At 44.1% G+C, this 9,772-nt stretch overlaps 1 pseudogene; it reads right to left on the bottom strand.

The window, feature by feature from the left end:
• Positions 1–3,518: 3,518 nt before the first annotated feature.
• Positions 3,519–6,185, bottom strand: LOC147958692 (uncharacterized; annotated as a pseudogene).
• Between the last annotated feature and the right edge of the window lie 3,587 nt (positions 6,186–9,772).

Below are 9,772 nucleotides of genomic sequence, written 5' to 3'. Positions count from 1 at the left end.
CCGCTATGATATGATCGAGGTGGGTTATGGTGGAGGGGGGCACCGCACACGGCTAAGAGATCAATGATCAACTTGTGTGTCTAGAGGTGCCCCCCTGCCCCCGCATATAAAGGAGCAAGGGGAGGTCGGCCGGCCTCTCTAGGCGCGCCAAAGGGGGGAGGAATCCTCCTCCTAGTAGGAGTAGGATTCCTCCTTTCCTAGTCCTACTAGGAGGGGAAGGAAGGAGAAGGGGAGGAGAAGGAAAGAGGGGGCGCAGCCCCTCCCCTAGTCCAATTCGTACTAGGCCCATGGGGGGCGTGGCTAGCCCTCGTGGCTTCTCCTCTTTTTCCCTTAAAGCCCACTAAGGCCCATATGTACTCCCGTATTCCCGTAACTCCTCTGGTACTCCAAAAATACCTGAATCACTCGGAACCTTTCCGATGTCCAAATATAGTCGTCCAATATATCGATCTTTACGTCTCGACCATTTCGAGACTCCTCGTCATGTCCCCGATCTTATCCGGGACTCCGAACTACCTTCGGTACATCAAATCACATAAACTCGTAATACCAATCATCACCGAACGTTAAGCATGCGGACCCTATGGGTTCGAGAACTATGTAGACATGACTGAGACACGTGTCCGGTCAATAACCAATAGCGGAACCCGGATGCTCATATTGGCTCCTACATATTCTACGAAGATCTTTATCGGTCAAACCGCATAACAACATACGTTGTTCCCTTTGTCATCGGTATGTTACTTGCCCGAGATTCGATCGTCGATATCTCAATACCTAGTTCAATCTCATTACCAGCAAGTCTCTTTACTCGTTCCATAATGCATCATTCCGCAACTAACTCATTAGTTACAATGCTTGCAAGGCTTATAGTGATGTGCATTACCGAGTGGGCCCAGAGATACCTCTCCAACAATCAGAGTGACAAATCCTAATCTTGATCTATGCCAACTCAACAAGTACCATCGGAGACACCTGTAGAGCACCTTTATAATCACCCAGTTACGTTGTGACGTTTGGTAGCACACAAAGTGTTCCTCCAGTACTCGGGAGTTGCATAATCTCCTAGTCATAGGAACATGTATAAGTCATGAAGAAAGCAATAGCAACAAACTAAACGATCATCGTGCTAAGCTAACGGATGGGTCAAGTCAATCACATCATTCTCTAATGATGTGATCCCGTTAATCAAATGACAACTCATGTCTATGGTTAGGAAACATAACCATCATTGATTCAACGAGCTAGTCAAGTAGAGGCATACTAGTGACACTTTGTTTTGTCTATGTATTCACACATGTACTAAGTTTCCGTTTAATACGATTCTAGCATTAATAATAAACATTTATCATGATATAAGGAAATATAAATAACAACTTTATTATTACCTCTAGGGCATATGTCCTTCAAATACTTAGTATTAGCTTCTCCAACTTTAATTTGTCTGATAGTTGCTCTTTGCTTCCAATACAGCCTTTGGTGCTTCAACAACTTCTCCAAGTGCAATTTGAGGATCTCTCTGCTATTGTTTTCTACCAAAGTTAGGTATGTCACATCTTCAAAGGTATCATAGCAGAGAATTAAAAAGTTGGTGTCTTCAATGATCTTTTTGAGATTGGAGATGTTTCTGGCCCAAGTCTTTAATCCTTTCCTGGACCTCTTAAATTTTGTGGCAATAGTTCTGGCACTATCCATGTGCCCCACATCCTGGTTCCAAATGGTCTGCACTACATCCTGAAAATCTGGGTGTTCCAGCCAGTAGTTTTCAAATCTGAAGATGTTAGGTTTGGGTATAGATGTACCAATCTTAATCATAATAGGAACATGGTCTGAAGTTGTTTTTGCCAGAGGATGAGCAAAATTAGCTAGGAAGTTCAAAGTCCAAGTCTCAGAGTTGAAACACCAGTCCAATTTTTCCAAAAGTGGAGCATCCTGCATGTTACTCTAGGTAAAGTTCCTACCTTTCACAGGGATTTCAATAAGTGCTTGATTGCTAATGGCTTCACTGAAAGCAAACATGTCTGAGATACTGCCTCCCTCTCTGCTTCTGTTGTGTGGATATCTGATGTAATTAAACTCCCCAAGCACCATCCAATTAACATCATCATGTATTTGAAAATTCTTAAACCAGTCAATGAAATTGCTCCTATCTGGTTGCTGACATGGACCATAAATATTGGATAGGATCTAGGAATCTCCATTATGATTAGAGGTGAAATTGATTGAGAGGGAGTATTCATTGGAATGGAAATTTTGTCCATGAAAAACATGTTAATTCTAGGCTACCAAGAGGCCTGCAGATGCACCAATAGAAGGGAGAAAAGCAAATTTATTTATTCTATTGGGACAGAAATTTTTAATATAAGAATTGCCAAATTGTTCTCTCTTAGTTTCATGAAGACAGACAATTGTACATTGAGATTCTTCAATTTTGTTTCTGATTGTAGTCCATTTATCCGGATCATTGATGCCTCTGACATTCCAGTTCAAAATAGTCCAATCTCTAGCCATATAACATATATAGAGCAGGAAAACATGTACTGCGAAAATACTTATGCCAGAGAATAAAGCAGGAGAATCTTAGAGATCATAATGTAGCAGTGGACAAAGATTAATAACCCAAGGCGCTACTGTAACAATAATAACTGAGTCTGACACATTGAAGCATAGCAATCTCAGAGCACCTCTATTACACTGATCATGACACCAAAAGAACCACAGTGCCCACCAAACAAATTCATACATTACAAACTAACAAGTTCTTAAACAGTGAGAGCTGGATGAGTCTGATCCTCAAGACAAAATGCAACTTCAGAGGCCATATTACTACTAGCTAAGAAGCAACTACTGGAGATTTATTGACTCAGCTACTGGGAGCCTTTGCTGAGTCCTTGCCAGCCTTGGGGCCCACTTTGGATGTAGTAGTGCTCTTGATCTTCTTGTGCTTCTTAGAGAGAAGTTCCTCAGAAGTATCACTTGCAGGCACATTGCAAAAAAGCAATGTTAAGATTCTTAGCTACTTTTGTTGGGATTGGTGGAGGTAAAGCATGATAGGCCATACAATTCCAATCTATGCAGATGTTCTTTTTATATCCATTTGCTAATTTTTGCAATCTGCAACTTCTCCTTACCTCAGTTTCTACCAAGGGCACTTTATCCTTCCTCTTCTTGTTATTGTGCAGAGCTGATGAGGAAGATGTTGCGGCTGACACTTTTGAAGATGAGATTAAAGGAGAGGTTACTTCCTGCTCTTCTCCCCTCCCCCCCTGTTCAGACACAGTGGCAGTGGAAACAAATGATTCAGCAATTGGGCAGATCTTAGGGATAGCAAATGGTAGAGTACTGAGACCACTAGACCCTTGTGTGATTATCTCCTAGACATTAGAATTCACAAACTTCTTGGCCCAATAAAATTTATCAGGTGTGAGGAAAGTAACTGACAAGAAATTGACCCGATCAACATGTACCTAGGTGATATCCTTGTCATGCTTTGAAGGAGCAAAGTGCTTTTTCCAGGTCTAAGATCCCTCCTGACCTAGGAGCTCTGCCAGCTGAGCATGATCAGTTTCCATAGTTGCAAGCACTGGATCAACATCTAGCAAATTCAGTTGCACAAGACCTGTAGTGATAATATTGTGTTGATTGAGGAAAGCAGGTACAGGGAAATCAGGGGGAGCAGACAAATCAGAACAATTACCATTGGAGGAGGTATCAACCATACCATTAGGATCTGTGGGGATGTCATTCAAAGGTTGATCCAGTGGCACTGGTTCCATCTGCAGTTGTTCTGGTTCTGTCCTCTTTTCTTCAATTGCAGATGCCAGCAACTTTAAAGGAGCGGCACTAGAAGTAGAGGGCAGGTGAGCCAGCAACTCCATCTGCATGGGGTCCTCCTGTCTATCAACCACATTGTTGCTTGGCTGCCACAGAATCATATTCAAACTCATATCAATAATAGGCTGCCTTGGGAGCTGGGGGCCCATAACTGCCTCCACATGGAGAGGGTGGGCAGGCTCAAGTGCAGGAATAGGCCAATCTGCCAAATTCAAATCTGGTAGGAGAGGAGCCAAGGGCCCATTAGCTGAAGCACCAGAATTGGCACTGTGGTCAGATTGTCCCATGGATAGAGTGAGGCTGGTATGATCAATGTTCTCATTAACTGGCTGAACATCTTCTTCCATGGGCCCCATAAGATCATTGAGCTCAAGGAATTCTCCAGGGTTGTTCTCCAGGTCAATCATAGGATCTGGCATTGCCTGGTGGCTCCATCCAGGTAACTCTTGTTCTTGCTCTGCATCTTCATCTGCATCCATATCCTCTGCAGTATTCAGTGCCAGATTCAGGTTCAGATTTGGTTCTTGCTGCTCTTGTTGCTGAAGGGGTCCAAGAAAGTGGTTGTGCTGGTTAGGGTGAAAGTTCTCCTGCAATGGCATTGGGTGTGGGTTGCCATTGGGTTGAATAGGGTCCTCATCATGTGGTTCTACACCTAGCACCTGCTGCTGAAGGATGACCACAGGGCACGAGAGAGAATATTCCTTATCCCCATCTCCTAAGACAATACTAGCAGGAATATCTCTTAATTCCTCCACCTTTACTTTGACTATTTGATTTGCTCTAGTACTTCTGACTTTGTCCCAGCTAACAAACTTTCCAAACTTGCTAACTGCATCATTAATCTCCTGAATGTTCCTCCTATCAAGTGGAAAACCACACAACAGAATCCAAACTTCTCTGTTTAAAACCAACTTTCTCCAGTTTAACCCTCTATCATGTCTTTCAAAGATGACATGAACATCAGTGAACAAGTGTGGGCTATTGGAAACTAGATCATCCCGATCGAAAATGCTATTCATCTTAACATAAGACTGACCGAATGGGCAAGGGACGATCTCTGAAAACCCCAATCTCCTGTCGGTGAAGAAGTCAGAAAGTACCTCGCGCACGGTGTTGAACTGCACTGGAAGGTTGGGCATCGGCACAATCGACACAATCACCCAGTCTTCATGCAAGGGTGGAGGCGAAGCTGACATTACCTGCACCCTGGCCGAATGGCCAGCTATCTCGTTGCTATGGTGATTTGGGGGAAGGAAGGGGTGGGATCAAAAGGGAAGGTGGCCATGGTAGAGGAGATGATGGACTGCGAGGTGCGTGCGGGGATGGCCGGCGGCGTGCGATGATTTGTGTCAGAGTTGAGAAAGACAGCAGCTTGGAGAAGCTGAGAGGCGAAATATGGAGAGGTGGAGTAAATTACGCTGCCAACTCGGGAAGGTGTAGTGGGGGATTAACAGGATTGCCTTGACCAGTCAGCTGATTTACTACCCTTGCCATCCCATCCGCAGGAACAGTGGCGGCTTGCCTTGGAATGTGAAACGATTGTGGTGGGCGGCTGAATTGGGCACTGAGCGGGGTGGGTTCAGTCGATCGAGTGGGTTGGGCCTTGGAGAAGCAATCTTTGGTGATATGGCCCTCTTTCTTGCAAGCATGGCATTTGATTCTGTTTTTACAAGTGGGCCGAGAGTGACCAGACTCGAGACAGTGAACACAAAAGGCCACTTTATTGATTTGAATAGGCGATGTTCCCGCTCCGTTGTGTGCCCCATTGAGCGACCATTATGACCATTGCTGTCGGAATTAGGGCCTTGATTACCCGATGATGGTGCCCCATTTGAATTTGGATGATGAACAACATCTGATCTAGGAATAGGTGAGATCTGTGGGGCGTAGTTGGCAGGAGATCTAAGAGCTTGCATGTAAGATTCCCTTGGGTGTCTACTGAAAACATGAGTCCATTCATCCTCTTTATCTTGAAGATATTGATCAAGCTCCCAACAAGAGTTTGGTCCCCCATTCCCCCAAAGAAGGAAATTCACATTGAGCAGAGGCAGATTGATGTTACCTCCCTTGATGATGGAGAAACCCACTTCTTTGGACAAAACCGAGAATTTGAAAGACCAATTATGTAGCAGCTTGACTTTGAATACAGAGGCTCTTCCTCCAAAACATGCTAGGAGAATAGTACTTATTGATTCCTCAGTGAGTCTAATGTGCGAGCGAGTGAATTTGGCGACCAGAAGGAATTCCTCTTGATCCGATCCTTCTTCATAGTTGATAGGAACTCCCCACTTTCTCCATACTTCCGAGGCAAAATCTTGGCCTCGGTCAAAGTTGAGATCTGCGAGTGACATGATCTTGGTTGGTGGTAGGAGTTGGATGGTAGGGCTGATGGGAGGGTGTGCGCCAGGGCCGGAGCGGCCACCGACAATGGCCGGGAGGGAGGGGGCTAGGAGGAAGGTGTTGGGGTTGAGTGGGCTAGCTGCAGTGCGACCTGGTAGCCGTCTCAACATGACCCCTTGTAAAGATATCAATCAAAAGCCTTGGTTTTTAGGTGAACTTTCAGGTTGCACATGTATTTCTTTTTAAGAGGAATAGTGGAAGAAAAGCCCACTATAATTTTTAAATTTTATTAATAAAAGCAAAAAAGTATATGTACAAAGGCTTGAGAAAGCCAAAGGCAGAAGAGAAAACAAAAGATAAAGAAACAACGAGGCAAGAAAGAAAACTATTCAGACAGCCTACTCTAGTAAGCCAAGAATTGAAGGCTAGGCATGTGGGGAAGTAAGAATGAAATGGTTCCTAGGTCTGTTGCGATGGCGCGAAAAGGAGGCAACCTCGTTCCCTTAGTCCACTGCCGGCCAGACCAATGGTTCTCTCCCTCTACGTTTGCTGCTCCGGCGACAGGAGAGCGATGGAACCCGGATCTAGGGCCCCATCGTGTAGATAGTAGGGCTAGTGGTCTTGGCAACGCCGTTGAGTTGGGGATGATGGTGTCCATTTGGAATAAGTGTGCCATCACTCGATTCCCTTCCCAGTAAAGCATTGGGTGGAGTTGGCGAGTGGCTGGAGTTGTGTGTTCTCGGATTTGTTGAAGGTGAGTCTTGGTGCTCGGGCCATGCTTAGTGCGACGGAGGCAGCGATCTGCTTGGTGAGTTTTTGTCCCATGTCTTCTTCTTCATCTCAGCGAGGTGGGCTCTGGCTTTGTTGTGGAGGTTCTAGGGGTGGTGCGGCGGTGCTATGGGGGTTGGCGCCGGCTAGTGCGGCTGCGTGTATAGGAGTTTTGGGCGTTCGGATCTAATCGAGGCTTGGCCGGTGACGGCTGGTTCATGGGGTGATACGTCCATTTAGCATCATGCTTTTATATCGATATTTATTGCATTATGGGCTGTTATTACACATTATGTCACAATACTTATGTCTATTCTCTCTTATTTTACAAGGTTTACATAAAGAGGGAGAATGCCGACAGGTGGGATTCTGGGCTGGAAAAGGAGCAAATATTAGAGACCTATTATGCACATCTCCAAAAGTCCTAAAACTTCACGGAAGTCATTTTCAGAATATATAAAAAATACTGAGCGCAAGAAGTTCCGGAGGGGGGCCACACCCTGCCCACGAGGGTGGGGGCGCGCCCTACCCCCCTGGGCACGCCCCCCTGCCTCGTGGCCCCCCTGGTGGCCCTCTGATGCCCATCTTCTGCTATATGGAGTCTTTCGATGAGAAAAAAATCATAAGCCAGCTTTCAGGACGAGACTCCGTCGCCACGAGGCGGAACCTTGGCGGAACCAATCTAGGGCTCTGGCGGAGCTGTTCTGCCGGGGAAACTTCCCTCCGGGAGGGGGAAATCATCGCCATCGTCATCACCAATGATCCTCTCATCGGGAGGGGGTTAATCTCCATCAACATCTTCACCAGCACCATCTCTTCTCAAACCCTAGTTCATCTCTTGTATCCAATTCTTGTCTCTAAGTACGGGATTGGTACCTGTGGGTTGCTAGTAGTGTTAATTACTCCTTGTAGTTGATGCTAGTTGGTTTATTTGGTGGAAGATCATATGTTCAGATCCTATATGCACATTAATACCCCTCTGATTATGAACATGAATATGCTTTGTGAGTAGTTACGTTTGTTCCTGAGGACATGGGAGAAGTCTTGCTATTAGTGGTCATGTGAATTTGGTATTCGTTCGATATTTTGATGAGATGTATGTTGTCTCTCCTCTAGTGGTGTTATGTGAACGTCGACTACATGACACTTCACCATTATTTGGGCCTAGAGGAAGGCATTGGGAAGTAATAAATAGATGATGGGTTGCTAGAGTGACAGAAGCTTAAACCCTAGTTTATGCGTTGCTTCGTAAGGGGCTGATTTGGATCCATATGTTTCATGCTATGGTTAGGTTTACCTTAATACTTTTGTTGTAGTTGCGGATGCTTGCAATAGAGGTTAGTCATAAGTGGTATGCTTGTCCAAGTAAGGACAGCACCCAAGCACCGGTCCACCCACATATCAGATTATCAAAGTACCGAAAGCGAATCATATGATCGTGATGAAACCTAACTTGACGATAATTACCATATGTCCTCGGGAGCGCTTTTCTCTATATAAGAATTTGTCCAGGCTTGTCCTTTTCTACAAAAAGGATTGGGCCACCTTTCTGCACTTTATTTACTTTTGTTACTTTTTGCTCGTTACAAATTATCTTATCACAAAACTATCTGTTACTTATAATTTCAGTGCTTGCAGAGAATACCTTGCTGAAAACCGCTTATCATTTCCTTCTGCTCCTCGTTGGGTTCGACATTCTTACTTATCGAAAGGACTACGATAGATCCCCTATACTTGTGGGTCATCAAGACTCTTTTCTGGCATCGTTGCCGGGGAGTAAAGCGCCTTTGGTAGGTGGAATTTGGTAAGGAAAAATTTATATAGTGTGCTGAAATTTACTGTCACTTGTTACTATGGAACATAATCCTTTGAGGGGCTTGTTCAGGGTATCTTCACCCCGACCAGAAGAGCAAAGAGTTGCTCCTCAACCTATTGAACCTACTGAAAATGAAAATGTCTACTTTGATATTCCTTCGTGTATGATAGAAAAACTGCTAGCTAATCCTTTTGCAGGAGATGGAACAATGCATCCTGATGAGCACCTAATACATGTGGATGAAGTTTGTGGATTATTTAAGCTTGCAGGTGTGCCTGATGATGTTATTAAGAAGAAGGTCTTCCCTTTATCTTTGAAGGGAGATGCATTGACATGGTATAGGCTATGTGATGATATGGGATCATGGAACTACAAATGATTGAAATTGGAATTTCATCAGAAGTTTTATCCTATGCATCTTGTTCATCATGATCGCAATTATATATATAATTTTTGGCCTCGCGGAGGAGAAAGCATCGCTCAAGCTTGGGGGAGGCTTAAATCAATGTTATATTCATGCCCCAATCATGAGCTTCCAAGAGAAATATTATTCAAAATTTATATGCTCGGCTTTCTGATAACAATCGCACCATGCTCGATACTTCTTGTGCTGGCTCTTTTATGATGAAGACTATTGAATTCAAATGGGATTTATTGGAAAGAATTAAATGCAACTCTGAAGATTGGGACCTCGACGAAGGTAAGGAGTTAGGTATGACACCTAAGTTTGATTGTGTTAAATCTTTTATGGATACCGATTTTTTCCGTAAATTTAGCACTAAATATGGACTTGACTCTGAGATAGTAGCTTCTTTCTGTGAATCTTTTGCTACTCATGTTGATCTCCCTAGGGAGAAGTGGTTTAAATATCATCCTCCCATAGAAGTAAAAGTAGTTGCACCTATTAAAGTTGAAGAAAAGACTGTCACTTATAATGATCCTATTGTTCCTACTGCTTATGTTGAGAAACCACCTTTTCCTGTTAGGATAAAAGATCATGCTAAAGCTTCAACT

This window comes from Triticum urartu, chromosome 7A (assembly GCF_056163025.1).
Source record: "Triticum urartu cultivar PI428250 chromosome 7A, HENAU_Tu73, whole genome shotgun sequence".
Lineage (NCBI taxonomy): Eukaryota > Viridiplantae > Streptophyta > Magnoliopsida > Poales > Poaceae > Triticum > Triticum urartu.
Note: the sequence above shows the minus strand (reverse complement) of the source record. Positions and strands in the feature narration are given on the sequence as shown.